This window comes from Gopherus evgoodei, chromosome 5 (genome assembly GCF_007399415.2).
Source record: "Gopherus evgoodei ecotype Sinaloan lineage chromosome 5, rGopEvg1_v1.p, whole genome shotgun sequence".
NCBI classification, from domain to species: Eukaryota; Metazoa; Chordata; order Testudines; family Testudinidae; genus Gopherus; species Gopherus evgoodei.
This window is the reverse complement of record NC_044326.1, coordinates 9702206-9725511: the sequence shown is the minus strand read 5'-3', so window position 1 is coordinate 9725511 and position 23306 is coordinate 9702206. Positions and strand designations below refer to the sequence as shown.

The window sequence follows — 23306 nt, the reverse complement described above, 5'->3', positions numbered from 1 at the left end:
CATAAATCATGCGTTCCAGTCCCCTAATCATTTTTGTTGCCCTTCACTGGATTCTTTCCAATTTTTCCACATCCTTCTTGTAGTGTGGGGCCCAAAACTGGACACAGTACTCCAGATGAGGCCTCACCAATGCCAGATAGAGGGGAATGATCACATCTCCCGATCTGCTGGCAATGCCCCTTACTTATATAGCCCAAAATGCCATTAGCCTTCTTGGCAACAAGGGCACACTTTTAACTCATATCCAGCTTCTCGTCCGCTCTAACTCCTAGGTCTTTTCTGTAGAACTGCTGCCTAGCCATTCGGTTCCTAGTCCGTAGCAGTGCATGGGATTCTTCCGTCCTAAGTGCAGGACTCTGCAATTGTCCTTGTTGAACCTCATCAGGTTTCTTTGGCCCAATCCTCTAATTTGACTAAGTCCCTCTCTTTCCTATCCCTACCCTCCAGTGTATCTACCACTCCTCCCAGTTTAGTGTCATCTGCAAACTTGCTGAGAGTGCAGTCCACGCCATCCTCCAGATCGTTAATGAAGATATTGAACAAAACCGGCCCCAGGACCGATGCTTGGGGCACTCCACTTGATACCAGCTACCAATTAGACGTGGAGCCATTGATTACTACCTGCTTCATCTGAATGGTGCCCAATTTCTTTTCAATCTTGACAATGAGGGGCCATGGTTCAGTTCCACAGATCAGAATAATGACCACCAAAGCATCATTAATCCTCAACTTATCAGAGTGTTTGGTGTGCAAAGGACATTCTTGATAATATATGCCATTGCAGACCATATTTTTGCAGTGCAGAATTCAAGTTCTCTCTTGATGATGCCCATATTAACAACAAAGCTGAGGTAAGTAAAATCACTGACAATCTTGGAGGGGTGATCACCCACTAAGATCCAAGACCCCACAACATGCTCAAAATCATCAACTAGAAGATTAACCTCCAATTAACTTTCAGGCCAACTTTTGCTGCTGAGCTTTCCTGGGCTTTATGTGCCGCGATTAGCTCACACATTTATTTGTCAACAAAACTGACATCAGTGGGGTTCTTATCATGAAGGCATATGTTTAAAATGGGTTTACTTAATGTCTGGCCAAGCATGTAGTCTATGATGGCATTGAAGATGGCAACGTGTCCTTATCAAATGCCTGATCTAATTCAGAAGATGATTCTTTCCCCTTCATAAGAACACAGCTGGAGGAGTCATTATATTGTTGCCCTTTTTTGACCCAAGCAGCTAGTCAAAGTTTGGGGCCCTGTGGATGTTTCAGTTGGGATTAGCAATTGGTAAGAATCAGATATCTTTCTGACACAGTTTGTTTATATACTTAAAATGTACAAAGTTCTATATCTCTGAATGCATAGTGAATCAAACAGCAGGAACCAGGTTTTTGCCCATAGCACCAAGAACAGACTTACCAATCTGCACCCTAGACCCAAAACACCTCTCTCCATGTTTCTTCCAGGCTTGGTCACACATCTTCAGCTGCTCCTTCAGCCTGTTCTCTTACTCAATCTGTTCTCAGTTTGGGTGTGTTCTCTCCCATTCATTCCTATGCACCTACTGAGTCACAACAACGAGTCAAACCCTCCACCATCTTGTGCCAATTTCTGGGCTGACTGTGTTAGGCTTTGTATTATTGGGGCCCCTTAACTGTCTCTTACAATTGACTTAAATAGGGGGCTCAATCACATATCAATTTGAAGAGCTTTTAACCCTACCCATGACAAGATTTCACCCAATTTATAACAATATAGAAGACAGAACATTCTACAGAACTTGTCAGGGAGGCTTGCAAATACTAAGATCAAACAAAGTGATTTCCTATCAGAGTAAAATACAGCCTTGATCTCCACAAATTCAATGTAAATGGGCAGCTTGAATTCTTGTGCATTCTTGGTAAACTGGCATACTTTGAAGATTTGCTCCATCGTGGAATGGCCGGCTTGTTGCAGTCTTCTCTTGCTCCTGGAGACATCAGTGGCTCAGGCTGTCATGGTATAATTCCCCACTCTGAACCTTAGAGTCCAAGAGATGGGGTACCAGCATGAAATCCTCTAAGCTCAATTAACAGCTTAGAACCTGTAGCGCTGCCACCAACCAGGAATTTCAGTGCCTGGTACACTCTGGTCCCCCCAAAAACCTTGCCCGGGGACCCCCAAGACCCAGACCCTCTGGATCTTAACACAAGGAAAGTAAACCCTTTCCCTCACCGTTGCCTCTCCCAGGCTTCCCCTTTCTGGGTTACCCTGGAAGATCATGTGATTCAAACTCCTTGAATCTTAGAACAGAGAGGAAAGTACACCTTCCCCCCTCTTTCTCTCTTCCCCTCCCAGATTCTCCCTGAGAGAGACAGTAATCCTAACACAGAGAGAAATTAACCTCTCTCTCCCCCTTCCCTCCTTTCTCCCCATCAGTTCCCTGGTGAATCCAGACCCAGTCCCCTGGGGTCTCACCAGAATAAAAAAACCAATCAGGTTATTAAACAAAAAAAGCTTTTAATTAAAGAAAGAACAAAGGTAAAAATTATCTTTCTAAATTTAAGATGGAATAGGTACAGGGTCTTTCAGCTATAGACACTGGGAATACCCTCCCAGCCTAAGTATACAAGTACCAAATTAAAATCCTTTCAGCCAAATACACATTTGAAGTCCTTCCAATCAAATACACATTTAAACTCCTCCCAGCCAAATACACATTTGCAGATAAAGAAAACAACCATAAGCCTAACTCGCTTTATCTACCTAGTACTCACTATTCTGAACTTATAAGAGCCTGTATTGGAGAGATTGGAGAGAAACCTGGTTGCACGTCTGGTCCCTTTGAGCCCCCAGAGTGAACAATCACCAAAAACCAACACCACAAACAAAACTTCCCTCCCTCAAGATTTGAAAGTATCCTGTCCTCTGATTGGACCTCTGGTCAGGTGACAGCCAGGCTCACTGTTCTTGTTAACCCTTTCCAGGCAAAGAGATATGAAGCACGTCTGTTCTATTAACTCTTACTTATCTGTTTATGACACAGACCAACAAGGCAAAAGAAAAAAAATGGATAGAAGAGTAATGCTGAAAAAGTGATGTCTTGTTTCCTGTCTTTATTTTACTTATCCAAAGTGGTAACATGTCTTTCTCTAGTCCTGTATTTTTTAACAGTTCCACAGGAATTTCACAGATATCTGCCACTTTATTTCCCTTAAATGTATTTTACAGCTCTGTGGATTTTGTCAATAGTGAATTTGCCAGGATCATTTTGTACAGAATGTATCAACTTGCAGAAGCCTTAATATTAGGGTCCAAAGAAACTGGGGATGAATTTAGCAGCTGCCTGAAATGTTCACTCTAGTGTGCCAGGCGCTCCGCTTCTGCATTGATTAGCTCAGCAGAACTAAAGTAGACAGCACCAAGTGAATGACCTTTTTTATCAGTTAGATCCCAAAAGCATTTATCCTCAAGAGTGATAACTTTGGCTTTGGCTTCCAAAAAAGTTTTGCAGTCAGTATGTACTACTTTATTTACAGCACGATTTAGCTTATGATACAGGATCATATTACCTCTCAAATGAGTCATGAGATTGTCTGTTACAGCTGTCCCCCTGCTGCATTCCTCTTTCCCCTCTCCTTTCTCTTTGTCCTGTGTGGCCGCCCCTCCCGACTATTGTGCTAACTAAAGTCACAGCCCTATTCATAGGAATGGCTTGTACAGACTAACTGGAGCCATTGCTCTGCCTAGGAAGGAGGCTTCTTGCTTCTTTGTTTGGCTCCTTTGTTCAGACCCGGGCTCGGTGTGAGGGGCGCTGCCCAGAAATGCAAGACCTGAAGTGGCCAACTAATTAAGCATATGAGTCATACCTGTGGCTCAGAACATGTCCAGGCATGCCTATGCTTACCTGCAGCCTTTCCCTGCCTTCTCTCCTCCCCTATATCAAGAGGAGCCAATCAAAAGTACTGGTGGGAAACTGCCTGAGTTTGCCTTTAAAGCCAGACATTTTCTGATCAGACCTCGGAGAAGGTCCTTGCTTTGCCACCTGGTCTGATCAGCTAGGGGTCTTTGGGGGGCCCTCTCCCCGCTCTCGTTTGTTTTTGAGCCTACCCCTGTTTTTAAACTCTCCTCCCACGAACAACGAATTTGTGCCTGGAGATCTCCTGATTATTGTAAGCGAATCGAGTCCTCTCTCCATCTCCCATGCTACTGCTGTTCCTGCCTCTGTGCTTGCTGCTGTCCTGGGGATTGGTAAGAACTCCCTCTTGCAGACTCCCCCTATCCTAGCTGCTAGCCTTGTTTCCCCAGCAGACAGACCCAAGCTAACTCCTTGGTCTGTATCTGTAATCTGTTTCTTGCTCCGCAGCGCCTTTGCTGCTAAAAATAAGACTGTGCCGCTGCTAAACTGTGCCTTCCTGGACTGTATCCTGGGCCACCGGCTTGCAGCCGCCCCACTGCTGCAGCCCCCCCAGGGGCTGTACCCTGGGCACACACCACTCTGCCCTCTGGAACTGATCCCCCTCCCGATCAAAAAATTGGCATAGTGTAAGGTGCACCTATTAGAATCAGGTTCTTAGTTTAGATAAGTTGTAATTTCATTTTGCATAGCTGTGGTTAAGTTAGGTTTAAAGAATTGTTTGTATTGTGCTCTGTAAGTTAGGTTTAAAAAAGAATTGTTGCATTGTGTTCTGTTACTTGCTAATTTGTGTAGTCTTGGTTAAGTTAGATCATAAATAAGATTTTGCTGTGTTCTGTATAACAGTGGTTAAGTTTGTCTTCCCGCTGCCCTAACCCACCCCCCAAGCTTGCCCATGTCTCCCACCGAGCTCCCCAGTCACTCGTTGCAGTCTCTCTGCTGTTTAAACTTGCAGCCTATCTGCTCTCTGTGTCTCCCTGAGTTTAAATCTCCCTCTGCAGCGCCTCTGCCTTTGGTCTCTGCTCCACCACGTGCTCCTCTTCCCCCATCCCCCAACCTCATTCCTCTACCACTGCCTTTCTCTCTCTCTCTCTTTTAATCCCTACCCCCTTGTGTTCACCCCGCTCCTACTACTGCCAAACCTCAATTGTATTACTGAAGTCTAGCATAAAACCCCATTGGTTACCCTTTTTCTCTCTGACACACCTCACATTTTACATTTACACCAGTGTGACACATTTTTACCTAGAGTTGGTGGTTATTTAACACATTTTACCCATAACTATTAGTTGGTTATATGCTGCTGTGACACACTCTTTACATAGAAATTGTTAGCTACCTGTTACATTTATACTTCAGTGTTAATTGGTTACCAACTGTATTGTACCCCACTGTATTGTACCCCACTATTGAAACCCCCTATACTATTTACTAAAAGAAACCCCTCTCCAATTGTCTACCTTAACAAACCCCATACCCCTCACTATTGAATTTTCCCTGTTTTTGCATTTTCTTAATAAAGTTTATTTGCACCCCACCAGTGCAGTAGCTGTCCCCCAAGATCCCCTATCTGCTGGCAGGGTCAGAGATGATTAAGGTATTAACAGAAATTCAGGGCTTCTTAACTCTTTTTTTTTTGAGGGGGTTGAAACAAAGGCAGTCACAGACATATTGATTACCTGAGATAAGAAGTTAGGGTGACCAGACAGCAAGTGTGAAAAATCAGGATGGGGGTGGGGGTTAAGAGGAGACTATATAAGAAAAAGACCCTAAAATCGGGAGTGTCCCTATAAAATCAGGACATCTGGTCACCCTATAAGAAGTCCATCCCAGTGGATTCAGCATCAGTATAAACTAACATGGTCTCAAAATGTTCAAAATTTCAACTATATCGTGGTTTTGACTGCTCTCAATTTTTAGATTTGATCATTCAAATTTTGGTAGCCTAATTGTCATCTTTCCTATGCTTTTTGAAGTCTAGGACAGACATTTCTTGAGACTAATTTGTGGTCAGTGTTACCGAGCTCAGCAGATAAATAAGTTCTGCAATTGCTGATGAACAATTTCCAACTACAAGAGATAACAGTGTAATCAATCATATTCTTTGTTTGGCCATCATTACTCAACTAAGTAAATTGGGCCTCGTCCAGACTAGGGGAGGAAAATCGATCTTAGATACGCAACTTCAGCTACGTGAATAATGTAGCTGAAGTTGAATATCTAAGATCAAATTACTCACCCGTCCAGACGGCGCGGGATCGATGTCCGCGGCTCTCCGTGTCGATTCCGGAACTCCGTTCGGGTTGATGGAGTTCCAGAATCGATGTAAGCGTGCTCGGGGATCGATATATCGCGTCTACACTAGACGCAATATATCGATCCCCAAGCAATCGATTTTAACCCGCTGATACGGCGGGGTAGTCTGGACGTGGGCTTGGTGAATTTGCACTCTGTGAAACCAGGTATTCATAATGACAATCTATGAGGAACATACAATGTAAAAGGCATTTGCTCTTGTCATTTTAGATATCTGGGATAAAAAGTCCAATAGTTTTTCCATGCTCCACTTCAATTATCAACAGGAACATTAAAGTCACCAAGGAATGTGATGATGTTGTGATTTGAGATAACTGAAAGAAGAATGTTGAATTTAAAATTGTTTCTAAGCTGTCTAGCCCATCTGCATAATTGCTGTTTTACTGGATCCATGAAGGAAAGCCAATGGACCTGAAGGAGAAGATGACAACTGCCTTTCTCTCACCGTTTGAAAGACTTTCCAAACCAGCTAGATCCAGAACCTTGTTAGAACTGGAAATAGTCTTAAAAGGAAGTGGAATAGTGAAAATTGCTTCTATTGCTGGAAGAATAACTGTTTCTTTGCAGCCCCTTATGTATGAAGTGACTCCTTGTGCTCATCTGTAAGACTCTGCCATGCATGAGTGATTGATGGAACACTAACACCTCTGTTGTCACTTTACAAGCTAAAAGAAATGCAAGATGTAAATAAAGAGCATAAATAATGAAGAATAAAATTTTTCAAAATTGTCAATTTTGCTAACACCAACCAGTTTTTCAACACAGCTAAGAACTCTTCTCTCCATATATAACTATATATTCACTGTGACCCTTCGATCTACTGTGATTACTTTCTCAATCTATATAAAGATCAAGGAAATAACAAAGAAAACTAGATAAACTTGGAGAAATGGCAGAGACAAATTAAAGCCTTTCAGGTCACCAGATAAGTATAATTCTACCAGTACTTCCATGCAGTATGAAATATTTTAGCATATAAAGATTATTGGTGATGGAAAGAGAGGAAGTAAAAAGCATACCGAGAAATAAATAGACATAAGAAACTTTGTCAGACTTGGAAGATTTAATAGTTTTCCCATGCTGAGGAACTGCTACCAATATCACCATGTTAAAAACCATCAATAAGAGAGAGATGCAAAACTTTGAAATACAAAGCAAAAACTGTTCTGACCACTGCAAAATCTTATGTTCCATATACTGTATTATATTTATGTTCAGAAATTGCTACCAAGTGTTTAAACTTGCTCTAAATGTTTTGACAAGCTGCTCAACAGTGAAAGAGTTTTGTCAGACTTTTAGTCTCAAAACATGAAAAATTTCTAGTAGTTACAATCCAACCCAATAGTTTTAAGATTAGCCAATAGGTTAACAAATGCTTACAACGCCTAGTTAACATAGTCTTAGTAACCTAAAATCAACATTCTGATGGAAGGCAGGGTTTGCTACATTTTAAAGCAAAATACAGTTTTATATTTGGCAACTACAAAACCTACAAAAGCAAACAAAATGCTCTGGATCACAGGCCAGGTTTCCAATCACAAATTTATCAGGATTTATCCTAGCAAGCAGCATTAATTAATTGTTTCCCTCCAACCTTCAGACAGACAGTGTTTAAAAATATCTCATGCATAGAAGAGCTGCATTATTTTTGCCCTCTTAAAAAGTGGCTGAACTAGAGAGCCTGCATAAAGTATAAGAGAAAATTCACAGCATGAAAAGGAAGAGACAGAATTCCAATAAATTCTGAGAAGAAAGGCAAACAAAAGAATCAGATTATATAAGAATATCAAATTGTCCATCAATATCCAGTTTCATGGTGATTCACTCACTGAAGCTTAGAGAGTAACATATAAATGATAATGAATAAATGTTACTAAGTTAAAGAGAAACTATTAAGTAGTTTAGGCCCAAATTTGCTTTTTAAAGACTTGGAGGGAAATATCTGGTCACTTTTATGGACTGTTTTCAAATACATTCACTCCACCCAAATTTTTCTTATTTTTGAAACAGCCAGTATATGCAGTAACTAGAGTTATAATAATATAAAATAAAATGATTTGCACATAACCTCAACCTCACTAACATCGATATGTGGAGGATGTATCTGTTCATAGGGTTTTAAGTATTGTGATGTTTAGAAATCCTGAAAAACTGATTTCACAGTTCTTGGAACTTTCTTCATACCCCAATTTGGTTTTAATTTGGCACATACCTGTTCTATGAGATCTCCAAGAAATAAACTAAAAATCTTTAATCAGCTTTATTGCACTTTGCACAGAAGACTCTTGGCTACCTTTATTTGCCATTCTGCCTTTTTAATCAGCAACAAATTCAGTTTTCCCTTCACATTTATTGGTATATTGTCCTTTCTTTACCTGCACTCTTATGTAGCTCTTCCCATCTTTTCTTTGCCCCCCATCCCAAATGGATAGCAATTCTTTCCAATCACTTTTTTTTTTAATTGCTACCACTTCAAACAATGCATCTTGAAGAACTAGCTTTTTTTAAAGGTCCTTTCTGTGTACTTGTGAGATCTCCTGGACCTCCATTTAAGCAGGCCGCAGCTGGTGAAATTGGTTGAAAGAGCCAATACTATGCAGGCTGTCATGGTTACAGGGCTAACTGCACCCTCTTCTGGCCTCGCTGAGTGCACACTCTGAGATGTTAGGCTTCATGGATATATCCTGTGTTGGAATCCTGAATTTTTTCCCATTCTTAGAGCAGGCCCTATGCTACAGTACCGCATGTACCAATTATGATTACTCAGCAGACTCAACTGGGTTAGGCACTTGAAAGTCTTCCTTTTGGAACTTGTGACCAGTGATTAATACATCTGACCAGACAGCTTTCTCGGATAATGGTATGGCATAATCTTAACTATTCTTGACTAACTATTCTTAGCTAATCTTGCCTATTTTATCATTCATAATTGAATAGTCATTGGGCCATGTTATGCTTTATTCCTACTGTTAAGATTACATAACACTTTGGTATAAGAAGTATATACTTAGTTACACTATTCATCACAGGTCACATACTTCTGAAGGGAAAAGCCACAGATGTCTAAGCCAGTAGAACATGCTGGGTAAGCATAGTGGATGCAGAGAATGCTGTAGCCCAGGGTCTGGTCTAAGAGTGGGAGAATCATGTTATTTCACCCTGGGAGAGATTAAGACACAAGCTCTGACACCTTTGGAGGATGCATTCAGTGACATTAGATAGGGGACAGAGGTGCAACTAGCCCTGCAACTGTGACAATTAGTACTTGACTTGTTTCCACAAGAACACTGGAGCAAGAGTCCTGGAAATACAGAGCTGGAAGGGACCTATAGAGGTCATCTGTTCCAACCCTCAGTGAGGAAGGACCAAGCATACATAAACCATTGTCTAACTTGTTCTCCAATTAACGGGATTCCAGAACCTCTCTTGGCAGCCTATTCTAGTACTTAACTATCTTTATAGTTGGACATTTTCCCTAATATCTAACTTAAATCTTCCTTACTGCAGATTCAGTAGATTACTTCTTGTCCTACTTTCATTGAACAAGAAGAACAATGGATCACCATCTTCTTTAGAATAGCCCTTATCATATTTGAAGTTTGGTATCAAGTCCCCTCTCACTCTTCTTTTCTCAAGACAAAACATACCCAGTTTTTTTAACCATTCCTCATAGGTCAGATTTTCTGAATCTTTCATCATTTTTGTTGCTCTTCTCTGGACTCTCTCCAATCTGTTCACATCTTTAAGAAAGTGTGGCACCCAAACTGGACACAATACTCCAGGCTGAGCCCTTATCAATGCCAAGTAGAGAGGAACAACTGCATCCCATGTCTTATGTACAAAATTCCTGTTAGCAATCCCCAGAGTGATACTGGCTTTTTTTTTGCTTTTTTATTTTTTTTGGCCGCTACATCACATTGTCATCTCATATTCAATTTGTGATCCACTATAACGCCCAGATATTTTTCAGCACTACTATTCCCTAGTTTGTTATTCCCCATTTTGTAGTTTTTAATGTGATTTTTCCTTCCGAAGTGTAGTACTTGGCACTTGTTTTTATTGAATTTCATCTGCTGATTTCACACCAATTCTCCAATTTATCAAGATTTTTTTAAATTATAATCCTGAACTCCAAAGCACTTGCAACCTCCCTCCTCCCAGCTTGGTATCATCTGCAAATTTTAGATGGATACTCTCTACTCCATTATCCAAGTCATTTATGAAAATGTACTGGACCCAGGATCCCACTAGATACATCCTCCTAGTTTAACAGTAAACCATTGATAATTACTCTTTAAATAGTTTTTCAACAGTTATGCACCCACCTTTCAGTAATTTCATCTAGTTTTTTTAGTAGAATGTTATGAGGGACTGTGTCAAAAGCCTTATTAAATCAAGATCTATCACGGCCACTGTTTCCCCCCCATTCACTAGGCCAGAGATGCATTAAGACTGGGGAATCCTCAGCTTCTCTCCACATCTTTAATGAGGCTCACAAAGATGGAAGAAGAGGAATAAGTCCACAATTTTCTTGCCTGGAGAAGGAGCATCCAAAAGAAACAGAGGCAGAAGACCAAAGCCTGAGCATGACTGTATTTCCTCAAGGGGACCAGTTGTGGATGCTGCCAAACAGCTTAAATTTAAAAAAGGTCACAACAGGTCTCATGTTCTGCTTCCAAAGCATGAAGAGAACAAAGCCATCAGTGCTGGACTACTGGAGAAAACAGCATTTTAAAAAAAAATCCCAAACAGTTACAATTTGAAAAGAAAATCACCAAATATAACAGTTTAGCCATATAAATAATTTTATCTATTTATAAAAAGCCCCAATTCAGACTTTCAGAATACTGCACTATATCATAAAACAATTTAAATAACAAAGGCACTAAAGATCACTTTGAAAATTCAAAACAGTCGATGCTTTCCAAATAAAAGCAGTGATGATAAATATGGAGCCAACAGTAATCATTCTAAACACATATTTAGAATAAAAATGTGTTATGGATTTTTGTATTAAGCCAGTGGAGGGAAATGGATACAGGGAGACCAAGTCCCATATCACAGAGCCTAGGACAGCAAAGGCCTACTGACCTAAGACATAATTAAGGTAATCCTAAAAGGCAGAGACAGTATCTAAGCACAAATACCTGCCAGGAAGTTTCAAGGAGGTCATCTCAAATAGAACCAGATTTAAAAATATGCTGCATACAGTGTCAACTGAAGGTCACCAGGCCATGGCAGCTAATGTAAATAATGCAGGGCACGTGCAATACAATAACTGTTGCTTAAGTCAAAGGGCAAACATGTTGCTGCATTTTGAACAAGCTCCAAGTGACAAAGAAGTTCTGTAAAGAAGGATTTGCAGAAAGTGATCCTTGTGTGTCAAAGGAGCAGGTTGCTGTTTCAAGGTCATCATTGGATAAAACAAGTACACAGCCTGCACAAACTGCACATTTTAAAAAAAATTAAAAAAAAAACTGTTGCAATACATATGATGCATGGCTTCCTATGGAAGGAGCATGGTGGAAAGTGACATGAAGACTCTGAACCTCACTTATTATTTATTTGGTATATGCAATACGGTCAAGCCAAGCCACAGCATTCTTATTGCCAATGTACAAAATGGTTGTTTTTGAGGAGGCTTTCTTTTCCTTTATGTCACTGTTTGTGGAGGGTACTTATTCAAAGAGAGTGAGTGAAGTTCAGCTGAAGACTAGTTCAGTTTTTCTTGACCTGAACTTCATTCACTCCCTTTGAATAAGTACACTCCACAAACGGTGACATAAAGGAAAATAAAGCCTCCTCAGAACAACTATTTTTGGGCAAAGGGACTTTGTTATATTGAGAGTTGAAGACAACACAGCTCTAGTACATCCAGCTGGCAATATTATTTGAACATGAATCCAGAAACGTGCTACTGGTATAAAAAAAGACATACTGAGAGGTTTAACTATGTACACAATGAAACATAACATGGCCAATTTTTTAGGGTTTATAAGCCCTTATGGGGTGCTCTGAAGTGAGGCCAAGAGGCCAAGCTGGTCTTAATTTCCATATTTCTATTCTTATAACTTACTATACAGTATATGTGAATAAAGAGAATTATTTTCTATATAGCCTCTTCCCGTGATTTTAAAGTCCAATATTTGTGAAATCACAAGCTTCCCAAATGTGTAGCAATAACGATGTCACAAACACTAGATTGTAACATTCTTAAATGAATTTTGTAGGAGAAAACTGTTTGTCAGAGAAAAATTTCTCTGACATTCAGACAGCTTGAAAATCTTCAAATATGAAAAAATAGTAAGAAAAATATATAGTTTACTAAGGTCACTGAAGTATTAAATATTTGGTAACATATGCCAAGCACATTCAGTTCTTGAAGAAAAAGAAAATCAAAATATTTTTAAAGTAAAACTTAAGTGTAAGATATTGCAGAAGTGGAACTACACTCTATTTCAGTAAATGAAGACTCTAGAAAGTATCTTAATATATCTTAAGGCTTAGTATGATGAAAAAACAACACCATCACGAACATTCCAGTTGACTAATTTGCTCTCCTGAATTTAAAACAAATTTTTATAAAATGTGTTTTTAAAGAAAAAATTGAAATATTTGTAGTTTAAAGTTCAGCTACTGCCACAATATGACTTTTTCATTATATAATAGGAATATATGCATCTGACATGCATCTGACGAAGTGGGTATTCACCCACGAAAGCTCATGCTCCAAAACGTCTGTTAGTCTATAAGGTGCACAGGATTCTTTGCTGCTATAATAGGAACAAAGTATCTAGTAATAAGAATACTTCACAACCTTAAATATGGAAAACATTATGATCACCTTGTCAATACATTTATAAGAATGTCCATACTGTGTCAGACCAAGGGTCCATCTAGCCCAGTATCCTGTCTTCCAACAGTGGCCAATGCCAGGTGCCCCAGGGGGAATGAACAGAACATCTAATCATCAAATGATCCATCTGCTGTCATGCATTCCCAGCTTCTGACAAGTGGAGGCTAGGGACACCATCGCTACCCAACCTAGCTAATAACTATTGTTGGACCTATCCTCCACGAACTTTAGTTCTTTTTTCATAGAATGTCAGGGTTGGAAGGGACCTCAGGAGGTCATCTAGTCCAACCCCCTGCTCAAAGAAGGACCAATCCCCAGACATATTTTTGTGCCAGATATCTAAATGCCCCCCTCAAGGATTAAACTCACAACCCTGGATTTAGCAGGCCAATGCTTAAACAACTGAGCTATCCCTCCCCCGTTATAGGTTTGGCCTTCACAACATCCTCTGGCAAAGAGTTTCACAGGTTGACTGTGCATTCTATGTAAAAATACTTTGTTTGTTTTAAACCTGCTGCATATGAATTTCATTTGGTGACCCCTAGTTCTTCGGTTATGAGAAGGAGTATATAACACTTCCTTATTTACTATCTCCATACCAGATGTGATTTTATAGCCCTCAATCATATCCCCCCTTAGTCATCTCTTTTCCAAGCTGAAAAGTCCCAGTCTTATTAATCTCATCTCATACGGAAGCTGTTCCATACCCCTAATAATTTTTGTTGCCGTTTTCTGAACCTTTTCCAATTCCGATACATCTTTTTTGAGATGGGGGCGATCATATCTGCACACAGTATTCAAGATCTGGGCATGCCATAGATTTATATAGAGGCAATATGATATTTTGTCTTATTTTCTATCCCTTTCTTAATGATTCCCAACATTCTCTTCATTTTTTCGACTGCTGCTGCACACTGAGTGAATGTTCTCAGAGAACTATCCACGACTCCTAGATCTCTTTCTTGTGTGATAACAGCTAATTTATACCCCATCATTTTATATGTATAGCTGGAATTATGTTTTCCAATGTGCATTACTTTGCATTTATCAACACTGAATTTCATCTACTATTTTGTTGCCCAGTCACCCAGTTTTGTGAGATCCTTTTGTAGCTTTTTGCAGTCTGCTTGGGACTTAACTATCTTGAGTAGTTCTGAATCATCTACAAATGTTGCCTCCTCACTGTTTACCCTCTTTTCCATAGAATCACAGAAGATTAGGGTTGGAAGAGACCTCAGGAAGTCATCTAGTCCAACCCCTTGCTCAAAGCAGGACCAACCCCAACTAAATTATCTCAGCCAGGGCTTTGTCAAGATGAGCGTTAAAAATCTTTAAGGATACAGATTCCACCACTTCCCTAGGGAACTCATTCCAGTGCTTCACCACCCTCCTAGGGAAATAGTTTTTCCAAATATCCTACCCAGACCTTTCCCACTGCAACTTGAGACCATTGACCTTGTTCTGTCATCTGCCACCACTGAGAACAGCCGAGCTCCATCCTCTTTGGAATCCCCCTTCAGACAGTTGAAAGCTGCTGTCAAATCCCCCCTCACTCTTCTCTTCTGCAAACTAAATAAGCCCAGTTCCCTCAGCCTCTCCTCATATGTCATGTGCCCCAGCCCCCTAATCATTTTTGTTGCCCTCTGCTGGACTCTAGCCAATTTGTCCATAGCCTTTCTGTATGGGGCGGTGGGGGAAACCGAACGCAATCCTCCAGATGTGGGCTCAGCAATACCGAATAGAGGGTAACAATCACTTCTCTTGATCTACTGGCAATGCTCCTACTAATGTAGCCCAATATACCATTAGCCTTCTTGGCAACCAGGGCACACTGTTGACTCATATCCAGCTTCTCATCCTCTGTAATCCCCAGGTCCTTTTCTGCAGAACTGCCACTTAGCCAGTCGGTCCCTAGCCTGTAGCAATGCATGGGATTCTTCTGTAATAAGTGCAAGACTCTGCATTTGTCCTTTTTGAACTTCAGATATTTTTTAACCCAATCCTCTAATTTGTCTAGGTCACTCTGGACCCTATCCTTACAATCCAGCACATATACCTCTCCCACCAGCTTAGTGTCATCCACGAATTTGTTGAGGGTGCAATCCATCCCATCATCCAGATCGTTAATGAAGATGTTGAACAAAAGACAAACAGACCCCTGAGGCACTTTGTTTGATACCATCTGCCAACTAGACATCGAGCCATTGATCACTACCTGTTGAGCCTGACGATCTAGCCAGCTTTCTATCCACCTTATAGTCCATTCATCCAATCCATGCTTTTTTTAACTTGCTGGCAAGAAAACTGTGGGAGATTGTGTCAAAAGCTTTACTAAAGTCAAGATATATCACATCCACTGCTTTCCCCATATCCACAGAACCAGTTATCTCATCATAGAAGGCAATAGGTTGGTCAGGCATGACTTGCCCTTGGCGAATCCATGCTGACTGTTCCTGATCACCTTCCTCTCCTCCAAGTGCTTCAAAATGGATTCCTTGAGGACCTGCTCCATGATTTTTCCAGGGATTGAGGTGAGGCTGATCAGTCTGTAGTTCCTCGGATTCTCCTTCTTCCCCTTTTAAAAGATGGGCACTATATTTGCCTTTTTCCAATTGTCCAGGACCTCCCCTCGATTGCCACGAGTTTTCAAATATAATGGCCAATGGTTCTGCAATCACATCAGCCAACTCCCTCAGCACCCTCAGTTGCAGTAGATCTGGCCCCATGAACTTGTGCATGTCTGGCTTTTCTAAATACTTCTTAACCTGTTTTTTCACCACTGAGGGCTGCTCTCCTTCTCCTCATACTGTGCTGCCCAGTGCAGCAGCCTGATCATTTATGAATATATTGAATAGGACTGGTCCCAGTTCAGACCCCTAGGGAACACCACTATTTCTCTCCCGTCTGAAAAACTGACCATTTATTCCTACCCTTTGTTTCCTATCTTTTAACCAATTATCCCATGAGAGTTTACTTTGCTTAAGAGCCTTTGGTGAGGGACCTTGTCAAAGGCTTTCTGAAAATCTAAGTATACTATATCCATTGGATTCCCCTTGTCCACATACTTGTTGACCCCCTCAACGACTTATAGTGGATTGGTGAGGCATGATTTCCCATTACAAAAACTATGTTGACTCTTCCCCAACAAATTACGTTCATCTATGTGTCTTAAAATTTTGTTCTTTCCTATAGTTTCAACTGGAGTGAGGCTGGCCGGCCTAAAATTGCTGGGATCATCTCTGGAGCCTTTTTAAAATATTGGTGTCACATTAGCTATCCTCTAGTCATTTGGTACAGAAGCTGATTTCAATGATAGGTTACAGACTACAGTTAGTAGTTCTGCAATTTCACATTTGTGTTCCTTCAGAACTCTTGAGCAAATACCATCTGGTCCTGGTTTCAGAGTGGTAGCCGTATTAGTCTGTATCATCAAAAACAACAAGGAGTCCTTGTGACACCTTAGAGACTAACACATTTATTTGGGCATAAGCTTTCATGCGCTAGAACCCACTTCATCAGTTGCATGGAGTAGAAAATACAGAAGCAGGTATAAATACGTGAAAGAGTGGGAGTTCCTTTACACTTGGTTCTAGCCCACATAAGCTTATGCCCACATGAATGTATTAGTCTCTAAGGTGCCAAAAGAACTCCTTGTTTTTTCATCTGGTCCTGGTGACTTATTACTGTTTAGTTTATCAATTTGTTCCAAAACTTTCTGTAATGATACCTCAATCTGGGACAGTTCCTCAGATTTGTCGCTTTAAAAGAATGGCTCATGTTTGGGAATCTCCCTTACATCCTCCTCCACGAAGACCGATGCAAATAATTCATTTAGTTTCTCCGCAATGGCCTTATCATCCTTGAATGCTCCTTTAGCATCTTAATCGTCCACTGGCCCCACTGGTTGTTTAACAGGCGTCCTGCTTGTGAAGTTCTTTAAAAAATGTTTGCTATTACTTTTTGAGTCTTTAGCTAGCTGTTCCTGAAATTCTTTTTTAGCCTTCCTAATTATATTTTTACACTTCATTTATCTTTAAAAGATATATCAATATGCCTTTATTTTATTTATATTTCCTAAACAACTTTCAAATATTGATTTTCAATAAGTCTTGGAGAAATTAGTTTTTGGCCTTATGCTAGTTAATATTTTTGTCAATGACCTGAAAGAAGGAAATAAAATCATAATTGACAAAGTCTGCAGATGACACAAAAATTCAGACTGGTAAATAATGAAGAGAACAGGTCATTGATTCAGAGCTATCTGGGTCACTTGGTCAACTGTGCACAAGTAAATTATGTGTGTTTTAACATGGTTAGATGTAAATATAACCCATGTGCCAAACAGAGAGATATTTCATTAAGAGATCTATTGAGAGGGTAGGAACAAGTTGTGGGTCATTGTTGCTAGGCAGATGCACAATTAGCACTCCACGTCCAGAAGTTTCTGGAATTAAGTGCAGTAGTTTTGGGTCTGCTCAACAGATCTTCTGTAGCTGGACTCAAACTCCATGAGGGCAAGTAGTCGGGGTAGCTATTTTACAAAAGGCCATGTGCCCAGTGTGGGTTGGAAGAAGCTGAGCCACAGGAGAAGGAAACAGGCTATTTTCCCTAACTCTGAAGCATTTTGCAACACTTTTTAAAAATCTATATACTTAACTCAGTGGTTGGTTAATCAGCTCGTTAGCTAACTGAGTGACTTCAAAGGAGGAGGAGGAAGAGTCTCGATGGATTCCAGCTGAAGATTTCTACAGCCAAGTGGAGGGACAATGTTGTTGCAGTGCTTTTGACTGAACAGACTGTATAGATTATGGTGATCAAAGACTAACTGAGACTCGGGTGAACTTAACCTAAGCTTTTGGGAACTCCAAGTTACTTCTCACTGTGTTTTTATGGTGACTGACCTGTTTAGATTAATTTGTTTTCTTTATTTTTGTTTATGTACACCTCTGAAAATAATGTATGTGGCTTATATGTTGTAGAAATTAAGTTATCACTATTATTCTTATTACTATTATTGTGATTCTTTATCTTTATAAAGTTGGTACTTAAAAATTAAGTTCATTCCTTTTCTTCTTCTTTGGACTTGACTGTGGGGAGGTTGACCCCGTGCAATCCTTGCAGAAAATCCTTAGTGACTGAATTCTGGGTCTCCTGGTGCTTTTCTATGGGAGTTGGGGGTTTTTAGGCACTGGAGAAGGACAATGAAGTAAACTATAGCCCACTCAGTGGTTACATATACAACTAGGAACAAAAAAATGTAGGCCATGCTTACAGGATGGGGGACTCTTTCCTAGGAAGCAGTGACTCTAAAAATGATTTGAGGGTCATGGTGGATAATGAGCTGAATGTGAGCTCCCAATGTGATGCTGTGGCCAAAACAGCTAATGTGATCCTGGGATATATAAACAGGGGAATCTCGGGTAGGAGTAGAGATGTTATCTTACCTTTATATTTGGCACTGTTGTGACCATTGCCGGAATACTGTGTCTGTTCTGGTGCCCACAATTCAAGGAGGATGTTGATAAATTGGTGAGGGTTCAGAGAAGATCCACAAGAATGATTAAGGGTTAGAAAACCTGCTTTAGTGATAGACTCATGAAGCTCAGTCTATTTGGCTTAACAAAGAGAGAATTAAGGGGTGACTTGATTACAGTCTTTAAGTACTTACTGGGGAATGAATATTTAATAACGGGCTCTTCAGTCTAGCAGAGAAAGGTATAACAGTGCAATGGCTGGAAGTTGAAGTTAGACAAATTCAGACTGGAAATAAAGCATAGATTTTTGACAGTGAGGGTAATTAACCACTGGAACAGTTTACCAATGGACATGGTGGATTCCCCATGATTTTTAAATCACGATTGGATTAAAAAAAATCTACTCTAGGAATAATATTGGGGACATTCTATGGCTGTGTTATACAGAAGGTCTGATTAGATGATCACAATGAATCCCTTTTGGTGTTGGAATCTATATGAACATATATATTTAGAAAGAGGTGAAAAGCAATACCACTTGGTCCAAGCCTTCCCAGCTAATTACATCTTGACTAGTAAAGCCATAGGTATCTTGAATACCATGCCAAATAAATCTAATAAGTTACCTCTGCAACATTAAGAATGAAAATGGAAATATACAAGTCAGAATATTCAAAAATTTAGGTTCCCTCAGCCACACTACCTGAGGCATGTTATAACACATAATATGTTCATATGGCACTGAGGTCATATGAACATTGCTTTGGAAAGCTCAGATTTGAAGTATCCTACATTTGTGCATTTAAATCTTCAATTTTAGTATTGTATTAAACATGTTAACACAAGGAGAGCAATCACCCATGCAGCAGGCTCCATTTGATGTTTCAGTCAACCTCCCCAGAAGAGATTATTATTCTGCAGAATTTAAAATTTCATATTTTGTAATACAAAGTTCTAGTCTGATCTTTCCTTATGACTGCAAAGAAAATCTTCTAAAGTGAATCATTGACATAAAGACATAGCTAATTATTTGGATATTTAAAATATCATCATCATCATCATCAAGTTTCAGAAAAATTTACTGAGAACAATGTCTTCCGCTGTTTCAGTCTGTCTGCTACCCTGAAAAAAAAACTTTTCATTACTGATCATTTATAGGACAAATATTAATCAGATTTGCTTTTCCATTTTTCCAGGATTAAAAGCCAAATAAATAGGACGAGAGTCACCTCTCCATCACTTTTTAAGTGTTCTCAGCAAAAAGATGCAGAGTGCAGCAGTGCTGTCATTTTTACTTCTGATTCTGTGATTGAGCATCTGTCCGAAAGAGAAGGAGGAAAGAAAAGTGTATCACAACTAGGCTTCTTTGTCCCCTGCCCAAAGATGTAGGGAAGAAAAATGAGCCACTTTTGGGCTTCCCTCACTCACGTAACAGATACCATATTCTACCTTCAATCTTTGTACCAAATTCACATTAATTTATAGTGGCATTCATGCTGAAGTCAAAGGTTATTATTTATATAAGCTAACTCCTACCAAGTTTTTGAAGCCACATGTGTGACATTGTATGAAAACTATTTAATGAGAAATTTGCATATTTGCAAGTAATTTGCATATAGACTTCAGTTTAAAAATAATTGCAAGTGATTTTGTGTCCATTAAAGGCATCTTGTGAATGAGGCTCTCTGTTCACACAGAGGGGAGCAGCAGGGCAATCATCCTACACACAATGCCCTCCCAATATACCTCTAGGACGGTGGCAGAGAAAGGTAAGTTCCTGTAAGGGTAACAGAGGTAGATCACTGTCCACGGTCCCTGAAGTTCTTGACTTCTCTGTTGAATCTACAAGTTTGTATTAAGTTTGGTGGTCACTTTTTCCAGGTTTTCTTTGCAACCATAATGGCTAGAGACTTGTTTGACTGTTGCGTTACAAAATTGAAAGCCGAGATTAGAGATTTATTGAAAGGCCATTCTCCTACTACCCATCAGCAATTCCTTTGGGGCCCCTCCAGGACATGTACAGGAGTGGCAAGGGAATGCTCCACTTTTTGGAAAATTGCCTTGGGCTCTACAGAATATTTTGTTGGAGATGCGGGTGTCCCTCTCTCACCAGAGCTGCTGTTGCACCTAATACCTTCCCCCTCTCCAACCAGAGCAGCAGTAGTTATGTACCTGAGGGTGGGGCCAAGGTCTGGCCAGACTATGAACCATTAAAAAAATTATCAGCTAGATTGAGTGAGAAGAAAATCTTAACATGCTTTTAACATAGGTTTTTGTATCATATAATCTTCCTATGAGATTATAGGTAGACCGACGGCTTACCGCATTGCTGATGAGCTACACCAGCTTTCATTTCTAGGTCACCTGTTTGAATTCAACCCAGCTCAACAGGGATTGAAAGTCATTCCCATCCCACCTAATGGATGTTTGCTGGCCCCTGCATGAGATTAATTGGATCGTCCTCTTTTACACCTCTCGCATCACAGGCTCATCACAACACTGTACATTAACAGACTCACAAGGGATTAAGAACTGCATGGGCCATGGAAAATAAACTATGTCTGTTACTTCAGCGAAACTTCCCCAAACTCACCCTGCCCTCTTAGATCAGGGATGAGGCATAGTGGTAGGACACTGCATGTGAGACGTGTCTCCTGCCGCTGCCCTCTTGATAATTAATATGACACCTTTTGCCAACACTAAATCATATATAATATTTTAAAATGAAAGAGAATGGTTATATGCAAATTAGTTGCAAGTATGCAAAGCAGCTCATTACACAATTTACATAAAATGTGGCCTCTCTCACCTTCTTCTCCTAGGGATAGTGGTGCCTTAGCCCTTGTGCCACTGATTGCCAGAGAAAAGGTCTCTCACAGTCTCTATCACTATTTGGCTCTTGCAGAGAAGGAAATTGAGAAATTTTCCTAATTCCATGTGGTTAGAGAAAGCTGAGAGAGAGAAAAAAAAAAAAGCAACTCAACTGATTTCCCGCTCTGCCTCCTGACCTCGCTCCTTAAGGGAATTTAGTCAAGAAGATGTTTTTTGGCCATGTAGCCCTTTAACATTTCTTTCATTGCTGACTGACAGCCACCTAGCAAAGAACAAGCTTTGTGCATTAGGATATCAGGAGACTACCTGGGCAACTTTGCATTGTCAATGCATTTCAACGTCATTCTCATGAGCCCAAAGCCATAAAACAATTAGGCTAAACCTTACCTGACTTAATCCCATGATGGATCCAAAGTATCATATGTGAAAGAGAGTGTAACTTCCACATTTGTCATGCCAGATCAGGCTATAAACCAGTACTCAGGGAGGGTCAGTTCAGTGGTTTGGGCATTGGCCTGCTAAACCCCGGGTTGTGAGCTCAACCCTTGAGGGGGCCACTTAGGGATCTGGGGCAAAATCAGTACTTGGTCCTGCTAGTGAAGGCAGGGGGCTGGACTCAATGATTTTTCAGAGTGCCTTCCAGTTCTACGAGATAGATAGATGAAAAAATGGTTACTAAACTGCTGCTTAACTGTTATTCTTCAAGATGTGTGGCACATGCCCATTCCACTTCAGTTATTGGTGCATCCAGCACACTGCCATTGGCTACTTTTCCCAAGCTGCCATGTGCCATGCAGTTGTAAAGGAGAGAGTTGCTGCTAGCTCACCTCAGTTCTTTCTTGCCCCAACTCTGATGAAGAGAGATGGGAGGGTGGGTCATGGAATGGATGGACATGTGCAACACATGTCAAAGAACAATGGTTACAGAAAAGGTTTGTAAACGTTTAATCTTCTTGTGATTGCAATGTGCGTTCCACGCTTGATGCCTCACAAGCTGTAAGACAAGAGGCAGGATCAGACCCTATTTCAATCAACATTGGAGAACAATTCATCCCACTCTAGCATCATCTCTGGAGTCTTGAACCACAGCACAGTGGGAGGCAAGAACACGGACGAACAACCAGGCTGCCACCCTACAAACATCCACAACTGGAACTTGTGTCGAAAGGCCACCAAGGCAGACTGCGACCTTGTTGAATGAGCTCTGATTCTGTTGGGCAGAGCAACATTAGCCAGGTCACAACAGCACATCCATATGCAGGATGTGATCCAGGAAGAAATTCTCTGGGTAGAGAATAATTGACCTCTTACTCGGTCTGCCACTGCTATAAATAGCTGGAGGATTTACAAAAGTTACAGGTTCTGTCCAGGTAAAACGTCAAAGCTCTTCTGATATCCAAGGTATGCAAATATTCTTCCTTTCTGATTGTAAATTTTTTTTGGTAGAAAACAGACAGACAAACTGGCTGATGTTGAAAGAGGAAACCATCTTTGGGACAAACTTTGGAAGAGAACACAGGTAAACCTTGTCCTTAAAAAATCCCAACATTAATTTCTGCACCATCCCTACTCTTCTGACCAAAGTAAAGGTCATCAAAAATGTCACTTTCGTTGACAGACGCAGTGAGAATGAAAAGGCTGCTTTCCTGATCTGCGATAAAATACTTGGCACACCAGTCTGATAGGTTTCAGTTCCCTGACACTGATGTGTAAAACGAAGTCCTCTGTGTTTGTAGACAACCCAGGGAGACTTCTCATTCCAGAGCTGAAGATCTGTCACTAGCATGAAAATTGATTGGGGACCGGCAAATGGAACACTTATACATAAATTGGCTGGCTCTGTCCACCAATCTAGGGAATGAGTTTCAGTCTGGTGTATTGAACCACGTAGATGCAAAAGGCCATGTGACCCAGAAACTTCAAACAGTT

At 40.4% G+C, this 23306-nt stretch overlaps 1 protein-coding gene across 2 annotated transcripts in view; it reads right to left on the bottom strand.

Moving 5' to 3' along the window:
- CTNNA2 (catenin alpha 2) overlaps positions 1 to 23306 on the bottom strand; it is an 818238-nt gene that overhangs the window by 784865 nt on the left and 10067 nt on the right. The gene's annotated exons all lie outside the window — the stretch shown is intronic.